Source organism: Raphanus sativus, chromosome 9 (assembly GCF_000801105.2).
Source record: "Raphanus sativus cultivar WK10039 chromosome 9, ASM80110v3, whole genome shotgun sequence".
In the NCBI taxonomy this organism is placed as follows: Eukaryota; Viridiplantae; Streptophyta; class Magnoliopsida; order Brassicales; family Brassicaceae; genus Raphanus; species Raphanus sativus.
The window spans coordinates 16,196,750-16,204,998 of record NC_079519.1 but is presented as its reverse complement, the minus strand read 5'-3'; positions in this window follow the sequence as shown (position 1 = coordinate 16,204,998).

Here is an 8,249-nt window from a genome sequence, read left to right as displayed (position 1 = left end):
AAGACTACTGTTTTTGCTTGAGGACAAGCAAAGGAGTAAGTCTGAGGGAGTTGATACACCATTGGATTTTACCCGTTTTTACCATGGTATACTAGTGTTTTATGCTATATATTTAATCTGTTTTCTAGCCTGTTAGGTATGTTTTCAGGTTCATGAGCGTTTCGTGATAAAGTGATGTTTTTTGGCGCATTTTGGAGTGCAAGAGATGATACACCCGAGTTGACCATTCAAGACCAAGTCGGAAGTCAACATTGCGATAAGGAATCGATTGATACTCATCCAGAGTTGTCGATCGATGTAGCTGAGAAGATCCGCGTACTAGAAGATTACAATCGATCGATACACAACTAGTGTTGTCGATCGATATCGAGGACGAAATGGTCTAGCCGACTACTTCACCAAGACTTCACCAAATTACGAGATTGCCCCTAACGATTTTTTAACCTAATGGAAATGCTTAAATATTCCTGCTAAGTGTTTTTGACGGCAACCTTCGAGAGAAGCAAGTTTTGAAGAGTCTAAGCAGAGAGTGTGATAGAGAGACTAGAGTTTTACTTGTTTTGAGAGATTGGAGAGATTTGTTACCTCCTTTTGCATTTCTACTTCATTCTATCTATGAATTCTTTTATCTATCTATGGTTATGAATTGCTTAGCTATGTCTGAGTAGTCTACTTGTTAGATCTAGGGTTTAGATAGGTTTGTAAGATTAGCCCCAAACTATAATTGTTAAGTTGTGATATTCATCAAATAGATTGCACCCTAATCTTGTTCTAGAGTAGCTAACTAGAATATAGATCACTAAGATCTTTGATATCTTGAATTATCTGTTTGAACTAGTATCTCCTTGGAGAAGAGCTAACCGCCCTCCTTGAGATCTAGTGTTCATTATTAGCTCGCGTCTAGGCATATCTAGAAGCCGTCGATCGATATCCCGACAGGTGAATCGATCGCCGAACGAAAGGTGTATTGATCGATATCTCTAAAGGATATCGATCGACTCTTTTTCTGTGTCAACATACGACAGTTGAGGCCAAAGATCTAGATTATTTAACCAGTGAGACATCACTGAGAGTTAAGCGACTGAGTTCTATAGTATCATGCAAACAACTTGTTAGGCATTTATAGACATTATGATCTCCATTCCTGAATAAAAACTCTAAGTCTAGCACTCTTTATTTCATTTAAACACCCCATCATAATGATTAGTTAGAGCAACTACCTTGCTCATTTTAGGAATTGCTATTTTCATTTCTATCTTTAAAACCAACTTCACCTAGGATTGATTAGTAGATTATATTTAATTGGTTCCCTAGCTCCTCGTGATTCGATCCCTAAGTACTACAGTTGTACCTCTTATTTAAAACAGTAAGCTCTACTGGGTAATTGAGCACTATCACCGTACGATGCAACTTCAAAGCAACGAACAATGAAGCTGAATACGAAGCTCTAATGGCAGGGCTGACACTCGCCAAACAGATGGGAGTAGAAGACATCCAGGTCTTCAGCGACTCACAACTGATCATAAGCCAAGTCCAAGGAGACTACCAGGTGAAAGATCCGAGTATGATCAGGTACCTATCCGTGGCTAAGCGACTACTCGACAGGTTCGGACACTGTAAGCTCACCTAGATCCCTAGGGAGCACAACTCCCAGGCCGACGCTCTAGCTAATCTAGGGTCCGCCCTAGAAACTATAAGTCATATGAGCATCCCACTACTAGTACTCCAATGGCCCGCAACCGAAAAGGAGACAGAGCCTGAAGAAGTATCCGTAGTAGACGAAGGAGAGACCTGGATGACTCCCATCATTAGCTATCTGAGGTACGACACCTTGCCTGAAGATCGAGACGAAAGTCGGAAGATAAGGCGCCAAGCTGCCAGGTACTGCTTTTTCGAGGGGAAACTATACCGAAGATCTTTTTCAGGACCCTATCTACGATAAGGCGCCAAGCCGCCAGGATACTAGAAGAGCTTCACGAGGGAGAGTGTGATTCCAATTCCAAACTCTGTAGCCAATGCCAGAAGCACGCGCCAGTCTCCAATCTTCCACCAGAGAACCTCAAATCTCTAAGTTCTCCTTGGCCCTTCCGAAAGTGGGGCATGGACATCGTGGGGAAATTCCTTTTGGCACCGGGGCAAAAGATCTTTCTCCTAATTGTGACCGATTACTTCACGAAGTGGGTAGAAGCTGAAGCACTAGCCAAGATAACGGATCTCCAGATCAGGAAATTCCTATGGACCAACGTGATCACACGCTTCGGAACTCCCCATGAGATCTTCACAGACAACAGACCCCAGTTCACGAGCTACAACTTCCGAAAGTTCTGCAAGGATGGGAATATCAAGCTTTCCTATCCAGCACCACGACATCCCCAATTTAACGGTCAAGCCGAATCCACTAATAAAACAGTGGTGAATATGCTCAAGAAGCGCCTAGAAGATGCCCATGGGCGATGGGCAGAAGAGCTACATGGAGTACTCTGGGCCTATCGGCCAACCCCGAAGACGGCTACCCAGGAGACTCCCTTCTCGCTTGTCTATGGTGCTGAAGCGGTGATACCCACGGAGGTGCACGTAAGGACCACTGTCTCTGAATTCCTTTCCCAGGAGGAGAACAACGAGCTAATGTCCCTGAGTCTAGACCTACTCGATGAAAATAGGGAGGCGGCCCGCCTTAGAAATGCGTCCTACCAGTTGAAAGTAGCCAAGAGCTATAACAAGAAGGTCAGATCCAGAACCTTCCAGAAAGGGGACTGGGTCCTAAGGCGAGTCTGTGACCACACAAGGGACAAATCAGCAGAAAAACTCGCTCCTGGATGGGAGGATCTCTATAAGGTAATAGAGGTGCAAGGGGCAGGAGCCTATAAGCTGGAAGACAGAGACGGTAAGGTCCAACCCAACTGCTGGAATGCCTTGCACCTCAAATTCTATCACTTCTAAAGTAAGGTCCTCGGATCAAGCTTTATATACTACTACTATTATTATGATATATTTAAGTACACTGGTTTCCTACTCCTATATATGCAATAACGTCTCCGGACTAAGCTTATAAAATACATTATTAGTTACGGCTAAAGGGGTTATAGAAACTCCAATGTACTTAAAGTGGCATACTAGCTAGGTCAGGTCCAAAGGGACCTTAGATCTCAGCAAACCCTATATATACTAGTGAGACTACTCACATGGATGTACGACATATAAGGAACATGTCTGATCAACCCTATTACATTGTCTGCACCTCGGGCCCTGCGTAAAGGCTATAAGTCCAAAAGTTACGTGGGGACCACCGTACTAGTGCTACCCAAACCCTGTGTTAAAGACGCTACGAGCTAAATACACGCAGGGGGCATGACGTACACTGCAAAATACTATAATCAGATGCTGACAGCTGATATGCAGGGAGCAAATGTGCGAAAATACCGGTTAGCACCAAAAATTAATACTTATCCAGACGTGGAAAGTAGTGTGTATGGTGTGAAGTCGCTCCGCGGGGCAGGCCCATGCCATACCACAGTAAGTCTGAGCGTGACCTTTTCTGCAGAAAGGAAGAGTGCAGCATTGAGATTAACGAGAGTGGCCTATACCTCTGGGTGGCAGAGTGTGGTTTCTCAATAACAGATCGGTTGTGGTTCCCCATGGAGAGCAGAATACAATCACAAACCTCCCATAACGCATACGGCCTCAGTATCTATGACGAACCTCAGGATTCAGTACGGCCTCAGGGTCTATAAAAGAGCCTTAGGGTTCAATACAGCCTCCGGGTCTGTAAGGAGTCTCCGGACTCAAGATCACCTAAGGGTTGATCAAGGGCCTTCGGGTCTAACTGATCTTTGGATCTGATAAGAACCTCAGGGTTCAAGGATCTTTGAATCCAAATACCAACCTTTGGGTTTGCCAAGAACCTCAGGGTTCAAAAGCATCAACCTCCGGGTTCGATGTATCCATCGGGTTTAGTCACGGTCCCCGGATCTAAAGATTAAACCCCAACACTCAGAAACCTCAGGGTTCAATTAGCAAACCTTCGGGTTCAATAAAACGGCCTTCGGGGTTAGGTAAGGGACCTCAGGGTTCAAGGCCTTGAGAACTTCCGGGTTCTAGGGCTCAAGAACTCCAGGGTTCAAAACAGGCTAGAACTCTAGGGTTCTAAGCAAGGAACTTTCATCCCAAAACTAAAACTTAGGTTTTTAATAATGGATTACAAGTCAATTTACTAACAGGATCCAGGTCCTAGACATTGATATCCATCCAAGGGGTCAACCCTTACAGGGGTCCCGCTCTAACAAGGGGTCAATTATTTCAAGGATCCATCCGTTCCTACAAATCTGCACGCCTACCTAGATATGGGACTAATTCGACGAGGACTAAACCCCTAAGCTATCAGTATGGCAGCAGGACTCAGGCCCTGATTCCTTTGAAACCCGGAATAGTGCAATCTTGAGGGCAAGACTAGCATCAGCCCCTAAGATCCTGCCTGATTTGATTAAGGTTATGGTCGGCCTTCGGCCCATAACCCGTGAGAGGGAATTCCCCTATCTTAGAAACGCAAGCAAGACGACTTTATGCTACTCAAGACGAAAGACAGAAGCATAATAAAATAGATTAAAGTCATAAGGCCCTTGAGAGCCAATACTTAAAAGGTTTTAAGGCACGAAGGCCTGAGGTTTAAAAAAAACAACAAAGCCCCGAAGGGCGAAAACAACAAAAGCCCGAAGGGCTTAAAAGATCAAGAATTCAAGAGATAGGGAGATCAGGGAGAGGCGGCTCATCATCAAACGATGGAGGAGGCAAGCCCTGCAGTTTGGCCTCAGACTCCTTCACCAGCTTGTATCGCTGGAATTCCACGGCCAACTCCCATTTGTCGGTCTGCTCCTTGAGCTATTCCCTCATCAGCTCCCAACGATCAGTCACCTTGGCTCCACTCACAGCCATCATCTTCTCGTCCTCAAAGGACTCCTTCTCCAGCTGCAGCCCGCATAGCTCATCCTGGGTCTCCTCCAACTGGCGCGTCAAAGCGGTGTTCTCCGCAGCAGTAGCAGCCTCGTCCTCCTTCGAGTTCTTCAGCTTAATCTGAAGAGATTTGATCTCCTTCCCCTGAGCCAGGACTTTGTTCTTCTCCTCCTTAAGCTGAGCATTTTAGCTCTCCAACTTTTTCTTGGATGACTGCTCATTCACCATATCCTCAAGATGGTGAATCCGAGACATAACCTGCAAATCAAACCACAATGATCATCAACCCCTATAACAAAGGTGGAAAGAAAAGGTGCGCAGTCCTACCTGAAGGAGATCAAACTGGACGCTCCCAAAAGCCTTCGGAAGATCCCCAGAAGGAAGAAAGCAGGCGCTTTCAGGGAACGTTATGGAGGAGAGATTAGCCACCACCTTGGCTAGGTCCACAGAAGGATTAAGAGAGGGCTCTGGAGGCGATGACTTTGGAGTCGATCCCGCGGCCCGAGTTCTCCTCCTTGAGGTAGAGGGGGCTGAGCTAGTAGGTCCCTTGCGCTTGGTACTCTTGAGGAAGAGAACATCATCATCACCCGAGGTAGTGGCCTTAGCAGCATGAGCAGCATGCTTCTTGGCTGAGAGCTTCTCCGCGGCTTGCATGAACGCCTCCATCGCTTTTTCTCCTGTGGATCCCGACATATTACCTGAAAAAAAGATAAAAGCAATCAGTAAACCAGTTTGCGATAAAGATATGACGTAGAAAGCTTACCCCGATGCTGCACTGTTTTAAGACTTCTTTGCTGATGAGGAAGGAGACCTGACGACGCGTTGAAGGAAGATCAAAGATCTGATCCGCAACTTCTCTCCCTTCTGGCACAGGTTTGTGAGACACTTCTGCAATAAAAAGAGAGGCAAATCAGTGTCACGGTCAAAAGCGATTGAGAAATACAAAGACATACACACTACATGCCAAATAGGAGAGAATCCGGGGAGAGTTACGAAGGCGAATCTCTCCGCCCACCTATTACTAAAAACCGGATGACGCTTCCTTACGCCCTTCTCGATCTCTCGGACCAGAGCCTGATTGCTACGGGGGTGGAGGTAGTATTTCCCCTTCGATCTAGGCAAGTCAGCAATGTAGTAGGAGTAGAGCACTTCGTTCACTTCCAGCACCAAGCGCTCCAAGTCACCAAGGTTTTGGATCGCGATTAAGGTCCTCCAGGCCGGAGGTGTCAGCTGACCCGGGGAGATATCCAAGTGCTCCGAGAGCTTCGCGATCAAAGAGGGAACACGGTCTCGAAAGCCCGACTCGAAATATGCCTCATAGATCGGAACCTCGTCAACTCCGTAATCCGAGATCCTGTCGGAAGGACCCGAAACCCTAATAACCAGATCTTGAGGAAGATCATACTTCCTTCTCCACTCTTCGATGTCTCTCTTTCCAATCCTAGAAACCGGACCCACCAGTAGAGACCCTTCGGCTTCATCGTCGGAAGACACATTCTCCGCGTCGTCAAGATGGGGACCCTCCGCATCAGCTACGGGTTCGGGGGATAGAGAAGAAGAGTTCACCGAGTCTAGAGTCCTAGATCGAACCCTACTATCTACGGGAGAAGCGTCTAGGGTTTTGCTAGGGGTTTCACCAGACATCGCTAAAGGAGATCTAAAAGAAGAAGAAAAGAGGAAGGAGAAGACGGCTACCTGTTGAAAGGGAGGAGAAATATCCGAGAGAGGAAGCCGCCAAGAGAAAATCTTGAAGAAGAGTGAAGAAGAAATGAGAAAGAGAAGCTTTGGTCTCGATCAAATGAGAGAGAGAAGGAGGAAACCCTAGGGTGACGACCACGCGCCTTGTACGAATCGCCACGCGGTTAAATGAGCGCCAAACGGAGAAACTCAACCGTCGTTGGGCTTTTCTCGCGAAGCCTACTCCATTTGAATAATCTCAAAGGTAAGGCTCGTGCCCCTTGATTCTCCGGAAGGGGAGCGCCCCATCTCATCTTTTCATCAGGTTAAGGCACAGATCCTGACGTTCCGGGGAGTTATGATTTTTAGAGACTCGTAAAATCGTTACTTCAGTCATCAGTCAAGGTTCCGGCCTGATTCACTGCCAGAAGACAAAGTGCCCAAGGAAGATTTCGTCTTAAGAGAAAACTACCAAGGCACAAGAACATACGTTATCCCTTGATTTCCACGAGCAAATCAAGGAATAAGGGGCAAACTGTTGGGGAAAAATATCCAGACATAAGTTTTCTCCAGCTTCCGGATAGGCTCTCGACTTCCGGACCCTTGCCAAAGAAGAAACCAGGGACCGACCCCTGCCTGTGATCGGACCGACCCTTGAAGCAAAATAGAAGTTTTCCGCCTAAGGAGAAACTTCCATTTTTCTGATTATGGAAGAGTTATGTTACTTGAAGCCGACATCTACAACTATAAAAGGGGAGACCAAACCCTAGAATAAGGGATCGACAATTCGAGACTTAGAGATTAGAGTTTAGGCGACTAGAACTAGGGTTTATACACCAATACGTTGTAGTCCCAAAGAATATACTCAATAACATCTCTTTGCTCTCGATTTACAACTCTCTCATACAAACTCTCTAGTATTCCGTAGTATTAAAACGATCCTACACAAAAATACCCTAACAACCACCATGATTTGATGAGCCTGGAAGTAGGGGCATAGCTTTCAGTCCGCAGTAACTAATGCAAGGGCTAGCTTCTCAAGGTGAATATAGCGGGTCTCCGCGTCTAGTAGCGACTTGCTTACATAGTAGATAGGATGTTGTTTCCTTCCTTCTTCCCTTACAAGGACCGCGCTGAACGCATGCTCTGATAGTGCTAAATAAGGGAGTAGGACTTCCCCTTCCAGGGGCTTCGAGAGGAGAGGTGGAGTAGTGAGGTAGGCTTTGAGATCGGATAGGGCTAGCTCGCATTTATCGGTCCATTGGAAGTCTTTGGGATCCTTCAAGGTCTCGAAGAAGACATGCGACTTGTCGGACAACCTCCTTGATGTTACGACTGGAAGGTATCACCTGGATTGCTCTTACCTGCTATGGGTTGGCTTCGATGCCCCTATCGGTGACTATGTATCCTAGGAACTTCCCAGAGCTTACCCCGAAAGAGCATTTTGAGGGGTTGAGTTTCATATTGTACCTCTTGAGGGTGGTGAATGCCTGTTGAAGGTGCGAGATATGATCCTCGGCGTCCAGGGATTTTACCAGCATACCATCAATATAAACCTCCATGGTCTGCCCTATCTGCTCGGCGAACATCATGTTGACGAGCTTTTGATAGGTGGAACCGACATT